We start from the raw sequence: 9,087 nt of genomic DNA on the forward strand, positions 1-9,087 counted from the left end.
TGGATGACCATGCTTTGATTATGGATTGGGGTGGTGATATAGCAATGTGTGTACCAAAAATGGATGACCATCTCTGCAAAACCAAAATTCAGGTGTGTGTGTGGACCACTGTGTGAATTTAATATCCAGCTCTAAGTTGATATTACCTCTTCCTGGACTTTAATTCTAGGCATTTTTGCTGAAAAGCAAATCCCATTGTTTTCAATGGTTCTTACTTCCAAGTAGGTTTGTTTCAGATTGTAATGTAAAGTTACAAAGCAACTTCTATTTCCCCCCCATTTCCAACAACACTCCAATCTCAAACTCTTCAAATCAAAGCTGACTTCTTTTTCTTTGCTTTCCCCCCTTTCTTTTCCCCTTTACAAAAAGCACGCCAGGAGTTTTGCAAACTTCATGTTTGTGTTGCATTGCTATAGATTCCTGCAGAATCAACAGTCAGCTGAAAGTGGTTTGTAGGAGTCAATGTTGCAGCTGCAGCCCTGCTAAAGAAGGACGCCAAGTGAGGTGTGAAGTTGCACAAACATTTGTGTCTAGGATCTTGGGGCCTCTCTTTCTGCATACGTACCCATCTGAGTCCTGCACTTAACTGACAAATTTTGTTTTTACAGCAAAAGGCAGAATAGACTCCAGCTGACGCCCTCCCAGCTGTACTCACTTTGCTGCTCTAAAAGTAGCAGAATCACAGCATCTCCTATATGTGCTGTGTGTTTCTTCACCAACTTATGCTCCTCGGTAACATAAATAGCCAAGACTAGGAAAACAACAACACAGCCATCAAAGCAGATGTCCTGGGCATGAAAGCCTATAGTCTGAGTCATATGGTCGGTAAGTGAAATTGAAATTTTTAAGTGTTTTGAGACAAACCTGAGAAGAAGAAGAAGAAGAAGAAGAAAGCTCACACTTTTGAAAGGCTGTCAAATGCAAATGGAAATATCTGGGTCTCCCCATTTTTTTCCAATTTTGTTTTCAGTCATTGCCCACCCACTCCCTGAATTCCATGCCACCCATTATGTTTTTGTTTTCCATTTTAAATCATTCCAAAGATAATTTAAATAGATAGATACCGGTAGATAGATAGATAGATAGATAGATAGATAGATAGATAGATGCATTTTGGAAATAACAAAGCACATTGATCGTATTGATTTCCTGCCAAGGAAATCACAGATTTGATTCCAGGGCTGCCAGAAGCAGAACTTTATGAAGCATGACAATTCTTCGATATTTAAAGATTTTAGTTCATATGGTTTTCAAAGGTTCAGACAGGGTATGCTCCAAGCCTGACCTGGAGATGTGGGGAGTTAAACCTGAGCCCTTCTGCTTCTGCATGCAAAGTAGATGCTGTACTGCTGAACTATGGCTCTTCCCTTTTCATTTTGTATTAATATATTAATAGTAATTACAAACCACCCAATGGCAGTTACCTTGCTATATTATTTTTTCATGCATGACATGTAAGTATATGTATGTATACATAGAATCATAGAGTTGGAAGAGACCACAAGGGCCATCCACTCCAACCCCCTGCCAAGCAGGAAACACCATCAAAGCATTCCTGACAGATGGCTGTCAAGCCTCTGCTTAAAGACCTCCAAAGAAGGAGACTCCACCACACTCCTTGGTAGCAAATTCCACTGCCGAACAGCTCTCACTGTCAGGAAGTTCTTCCTAATGTTTAGGTGGAATCTTCTTTCTTGTAGTTTGAATCCATTGCTCCGTGTCCGCTTCTCTGGAGCAGCAGAAAACAACCTTTCACCCTCCTCTATATGACATCCTTTTATATATTTGAACATGGCTATCATATCACCCCTTAACCTTCTCTTCTCCAGGCTAAACATACCCAGCTCCCTAAGCCGTTCCTCATAAGGCATTGTTTCCAGGCCTTTGACCATTTTGGAACATGTGTAGCACATTTCACCCATGTAATTCCCCCATATAATTATTCTTGCTGTTAAGAAATATGATGAGAGCCCTCTATCTGTGAATATTTTCCCCACCCCTACAAAGTGTGCATCCTATAAATTCAGCAATCATTGGTCTGAGATAGGTTTCCTTTCTGAGAATTCCAATACTGGTGTTTTTACAGTCAATTCATGATGCCTACCTGAAAATTCTAGGTCAACATTCATTTTAAAATTAAAAGTTTCAGTTATCCAATAATACCCTCATTTCCTTTCATCCTGCGCACAAGAAACAAATGCCCGGGGAGGGGGAAGCAACTGTTTATCTGATGGACATAAAAATACAATTCAATGTGAAGCTGAACTACAAGTCACAAGATGTTCCAATAAATTAAAAGAATGATAAATTTAGCTTTGGAGACCAAGCTCCAAAATTGTACGAATTGATCTTGTTTGCTTTGGAACTTTCCTGTGTTATAATAGAGTCATGATTACAACTCCAGCTATCTGCCTTACTGTGAATGTCTAAGACAATCCCAGATACATTTCAAGAAGATTAACAATCCAGCGAATGCCAACAGTTAAATAAACGTGGTCTGGGATTTACTGGTGGATATGTTGGGAAAGCATACAGGAAGCTGCCTATGCTAAGTTAGCTCAGTGGTCTATCTAGCTCAGGAATCTACAGTGACTGACAATGGCTCTCAAGGGTTTCAGACAGCTGTCTTTCCCAGTCCTACCAGGAAATGCAAGGGATTGAATCTGGGATCTTTTGCATACAAAGCATACTGTTCTACTATCTAATTCATATAAAAGTTAATTCTTCAGTTTGTGTGGTTCTTTGTCATGCTTCAAGTATGATGAAAATGATGAACTAGAGACAGTAGACTGGCTCTGTGCACCTTCCTCTTTACAATGTTCTTCCTTGGCATCAGCACTGAAGAAAGAGAAAGATAAGAAAAGGGGAAGGAGTGAGCAGTGAGGAATCTCTAGGTTCAACCAACCTAGGAGAAGAGCACAGCAACAGAACCACAAGGGGAATGTGGAGTTCTAAAGTTATAGGGGTGGTATATGAAGAGGTATGGGGTGGAATGGGAAGGCTCTCCCCCCCCCCAAACAACCCCTGCCCATCAAATTAACCAATCATCATCCTATCTGTATGTCTGTCTCCCGCCTCCACTACACACACACACACACACACACACACACACACACACTTTCCACTCTTAAATCCCATATTGTATCTATTTTAATTAACTAAAAAAGAACCTTATGAGAAGGAGGTCTTTGAAAAGCCCTTGAATTACTTACCCTATGAATCAAGCCAACATTTGGTTTGAATTGTTTGAAGTCACTTGATGAAAATTAACGAATAAAGGAAGAACTTTAAAACATATGACACATTTCTCATCACTTTATTGTGAGTAACTGTGGGGCTCTTCAAGCATTACCCTAGCCTCATGGGAGCTGCTGTTCATGAGTGACTCCCATACAGCTGGGATAATGTTTAAATAGCCAAACCACATGGGTGGGGGAGCGATGGTTTGGGTTTATCCCCGTTGACTCCACACCCAAGGTGCCAATTTTGTGGTTGGGACCCATATGGCCTACCTCACCATGTGGTCGTGTCATTTGAATATTATGTGCTCGTGTCACTTAAATGTGCCAGCTCTGGAGATATTACTCAAGAGAAACTGGCACTATGTAGCTAGGGTAATGTTTTCAATTTATTATTGAATTTTAACATAGAGAAGATAGAATAACACAAAACTGATGCTAAGCCAAGTAAAAGAAAAACGGTCTCCACCTAGTTACAGTTTAAAACTAGGTGAATACTTTTTGCCCAACCTTTTACTCTGGCTTATTGCTCTTCAAGAAAAAAAATATTATTTATTGTCCCTGCTTGATTACAAATGTCATTTCAGAAGTGCTAGAAAAAGGCAGTTGCTTCATAAGAATAGCATGTCACAGGTAATTCTTTTCTACTCTTGAGAAACATTCCACCATATATATATATATATATATATATATATATATATATATATATAATCATGAAGAAACCTTCAACCTCACCAAACATCTGTCATCCACTCTTAAGAATTCTTTAAGGAACCTGATAATATAGTTTTCAATCACAATGGAATATCATATGTGCTCATAGCTCTTTACAACATTCTTCCAATAACCCTGGACATATGTACAGTCCCACCATATATGTGAGAAAGTGCCAACTACTTGATTCCATCACAAAAACTGGTACTAATTCAATAGAGTTTTTAGATTTTTATTTGTGTAGATGTATGTATTTCTTTTTACCTTCTATTAAATAAATAAGAGAGTCCCTGCAAATGTAACTTCATTTTATTATCTGACATTTTACTTTGGAAATGTTCTTTCATGCGTTTCAAGATTCATGAGAATTCTGTAAACTTTAGAAAGCGGATTATTCAGATATATATTTTTTTAAAAAAAACCAACAACCCCCAGTTTAATTAACTTTTAAATTTGATTAATCTTCTGACTATGTTGTCATTTCTTCATATGCCTTATATGGAATTTCTAATTCGCAAGTACTCAAAGAAAGCAGGAATCAAATGAAACATTTCCCCCCTTTTATTACTGAATTTAAGGAAACATACCCTGCTATCCTCAATAGAATCAGCGTATCTCAACACCCATTGCTTTTTTAAAACTCCAAAATAGTTTTGTCTTATGACAAGGGGCCCCACTGTTACCTTCATTTATTTCACACTTTAATTACTGCATTCTGGATGCAACTTCTTTCTAGTTTTATGCAATCATAGAACCATAGAATTGTGGAGTTGGAAGATACACCCAAGGGTCATCTAGTCCAACCCCCTGCAATGCAGGAATCTCAACTATAGCATCCATGACAGGTGGCCATCCAACCTCTGCTTAGAAACCTCCAAGGAAGGAAAGTACACCACCTTCTGAGATAGTCACTATTTTTAACCACAACAAAGCTGTCTGTCTCTTCTATTTTCAGTTTTATAACAGTTAAATGTTGTATGCATAGGCTGGGGCTCATCTGTCACTGAAATAGGTCCTTACATTTTCCCTGGTGTACTAGTGACATCACTATAGCACACAATTTGCTTTTGCATTTGTTAATATTCCCTGTTCATAAAAATACCACACTGATTGTTTTCTGTAGCAGAAAATAAAGCAGTTGTTATAAAGATTTTGTATCACTGAAGGTTTATGTTTCTCAGTAATATGTGAATTTAGATAGCCTGGCCTGAGCCAAATAAAAAGTGAAGTAGTATCCAGATGCTTAAATATGCAAATACAGTTCGGGGTTTCCCCCCCTGAGTCAACATGTTGTTTAAATAAAAAATAATATGAATTAGAGAGTGGGTTACAGTTCTGCCAGAGAAGAATAATTAGATTAAACGGCTACACATATTTTAATAGATTTTTCTTTTTCTTTTTGCCTGACTGACATGTATTTGAATTAAATTTCAGGGCTGTTGTTTCATAAAATGAAGAAATCCAGAACAACTACAATGCCCAGAACAAGGGAAAATGTAATTTACGTTTCATAGAAGTTTTTTCATTTTCATTTTTCATTTAATTGTTTGCTTACATGAGAAAATGATTCTATGATTCTATGATTGATTGAGTTCCTTTTTAACGGAAGACACATTTCATGGGTAATGGACTAATGGGTGATGTTCAGAAGGCAGAAGCAAAATACTTCCCAAACCTGGATCTCTAGCTGTTTTTGGACTACTATTCCTGACCACTGGTCCTGCTAGCTAGGGGTGATGGGAGTTGTAGTCCAACAACAGTTGGAGGCCCAAGTTTGGGAAACCCTGCTCTAGACACAGAATATTGAACCTCTGGCTCTCCAAATGTAGCTAGACTCCCATCATCTTGACCTTGGCCATGCTGTCTGGGGCTGAGGACATTGTAGTTCAGCAACATCTGGAGGGTCAAGGATTTCCCACCCCATGCTCTAGTTCTTCCATTTAGCTACAGTCACTGATTCTTTTTCAGTTTTCCATTTTCGCTCCAGGATAAAAGTGTTCTCCCACACCTGCATCAAATTGCCCAAAGACACTTCCAAAAATCATTTGGGGATGCAATGTTCTAACAGCTATTACTGAAGTTTTCTAGCAGATGTCAATGGTATGATTCCAGACCAAATATTGACCATCTCAGCCTCACCCCTGCCTCTTTGCCCAGAGTCTGATGTAAAGAACATGTTGCCTTGAAGTTGAATTTGCCTGCTTTTGGGAGGTCACCAAATGGCAAGACTTTGGAAGCTGTCCTTTAAAATAGCTAGAAGAAAAGAAAATGAAGCTTTGCTTTCTCTGTTTGGCCATCTTTTCTCTTTTGCAGTCATATGCATACTGCCTACTCTGAAGTAAGTGCTATTGACATCAGTAGGACTTACTCTCTCCCAGGTTAGTGTGTATAGGTTCGCAGATCAAAATGCAGGCGAGGAAAAAAAACAACTGCATGGCTTTCTATTTCTCTTTTCTGTTTTGCAGACTTAGGTTAACAATTGCCTGTGGCTTGTTTCACACAACATAATAAGCCTAACTATGGCTTACCAGGACTGTGTGAATGTCCTGATTCTTGGAAAGGAGCTTCACTCCTATCCAGTTCTACCTGAAGATGCTGGGTTTGTAGCCGGGACCTTTTACACACTAAACATCCATTCTTTCACTGAGCTACAACCTTCCCCTAAACATCCACCGGCTATGTCCCCTGTATGACTTGATGTTAGTTGGCTAAAGATGCAAATGAAATCTAGCATGCCAGAGGCACAAGATGTCCTGGTGCAGCTCCATATTTTCAGATAACGTTTTATCTGGTGTCTCTTTTTCAAAAGGCAATAAAAATGACTGTTCCTCTCCAGACTCCCCTCCCCACTTCCCACCAGTCATGTGAAGAATGTATTAATATCACTTTGATATATTTGTGGAATGTGGATTCTAATGGGATTTTTTTTTCCTGAACTTGGTGGGGGGAGCATAAATGGGAGCAGGCTCCAGGAGGATGGAATCTCTACTCCCTCCAGGAGGCAGGGATGGAATTTCATTTGTATCACACTTTCATTCTGCAATTCCTACCACGTCAGCCAGAGTATTGTAGCCCAATATTAAATCATTTGTTCCTAACTGCAGGTCAATGTGAATATCTTCTGAATGACCTTGGGACAATGGGGCTGTGGAGGGAGGGAATAAAATCAGCCATACAGCTTTATTTTCTTCCTGGGAACTGGAAAAGTGGAGGTTCAAAAGAATTGCTTGAAAGCAGGTTCAAAAGAATTGCTTGAAATTGTCTAGTGTTTAAATATTTGCTACTATATTCTGGTTTATTGCAGATGAAATGCAATAGGAGAGACATGTGTTTTCTTAATGTGTATCAAGAGTTGCATCCAATAATCCTTTACAAAGAGCAGACTCATTGGAATTAATGGAGCTGTTAGTAATGTCTATTAATGTCAACAAGTCTACGCTGAGTAGGTTTGGGAGAGAAAATTGATTCAATTTACCGTTGAATATATATCTATCAAATTCACACTTTCTGGAGCACTTTGAGAACCAAAACACGGCCATTTTTTGATATTCACACATTCAAATTTTGTGATACAGATGTCTAACCAAACAATGTTTACAAAAGTATTAGGGGAAAGTGTACATTAAAGTAAATAAAGTGTGTATTAATCAAAACTGGTTACAAGGAGAAATTTACACTTACAATGCTGAATAATCTTCATGGGATTTTTTTTTAAAAAAGATAGCTTTTGCAAATTGCTGCAGAAGTGTGAAGAACTGCATTCCAGATTGGAAAAAAATGATAAACTTAGAAAAACAAAGCTGACAGGTCTTTCTGTCCCTGACTCAGAGTATAAATGACATTGGATTTAAGGCTAAACATCTATAGCTAGTACATGCTACGTAAGGTAAGTGCATGCAGTTTCATGAATGAATATTGTAATTATTATTTACTAAGTCCTTATTAAAACTTTATTGTTTAAAGTTGGCAGTGAATTGAAAAGACATGCAACATTTTGAAGTGGAGGCCACTCTGAAGATGTCTCACTGTAGCCCAGCGACACGTCTGCAATAGAAGCTGGCCGTGTGTGGTACCCATTGTCTAGCCTTTGTGGCATTCCCAAGGAACAATCCCCCACCCTAAGAGCAGCTTTGCACCTTAAAAAGAACCCTTTTATTTTTGTGATAGATGGACTTATATGGAAGCTCCTGCAGTGCTCTTGAGCAGAAAGAAATGAAGACAGACAACCTCTGAAGCATCAAGGAGCAAGACTGACAACTGAAAGATGGAGAAGGCAGATGAGTCCACATGTATTGGCTTCTCCTCCTTTCCTGCTCTCTCATTGCTTCGCTCTTATCTAAGAGTCAGTATTATCTTCTTTTTATCCCCCCCTCCTTCTTTGCAATACTGTACAGTAGTTTCTTCTCCCATTGATCCAAACAACAAGAGCATAATCACATATTGAAGTGTGCAAAGGTTAGAAGGGACTGGCGGAAGGTAATTTATGCCCAGGATGTATCGGGTATGAGAGGATTCCTTTCCTAGGCCCTGGTGTCAGTCACAGTATCACCACAATATGTACATAAGCTCCTTGTTAATTCAAGGCAACACAGACCTGGGAATTCACTGTAGTGCATCTCTGTAGCAGGGGGAAGAATAGTTTCAAAGCATGAATAAAACAAAACAGATTCAGAGCACCAGAGGCTGCGTTTTATTTTCTGGAGCATGTCCCCATTCCTTTGCGGATGTCAGTGGCACCTTTCCCAGTTATAATAAACCAGCTTTTAAACTTCTTTTCAGAGTTCTTCCTGGGGCAAACATCCATTGACGTCAGTAAGATATTTTTTATTAGACAACAAAATGAACAGTGATGAGGGGTGGCTGTGTCGTTTTCTGTGTCAACCAGTAGCAACGGTATCTCACTGAAAGTTGTGTGACATATTGAAAAGAAATCAGTCATGGAAATTAATGCATACTCCTGAGGTCCGCTGCTGACATTTGTGCATAGCTATGCATTTGAGACATGGCAACCCTGTGGTCTGTTAGCAGAGTCTAAACTCAAGGCATGAGAGACTTAAACCTTGTCCTCAATCAGTTCGAGTTGGGGATAAACATTGACATGTAGGGTGTGCTTGGGTAGATATAAATAAGCTAT

Source organism: Lacerta agilis, chromosome 9, assembly GCF_009819535.1.
Source record: "Lacerta agilis isolate rLacAgi1 chromosome 9, rLacAgi1.pri, whole genome shotgun sequence".
NCBI classification, from domain to species: Eukaryota; Metazoa; Chordata; class Lepidosauria; order Squamata; family Lacertidae; genus Lacerta; species Lacerta agilis.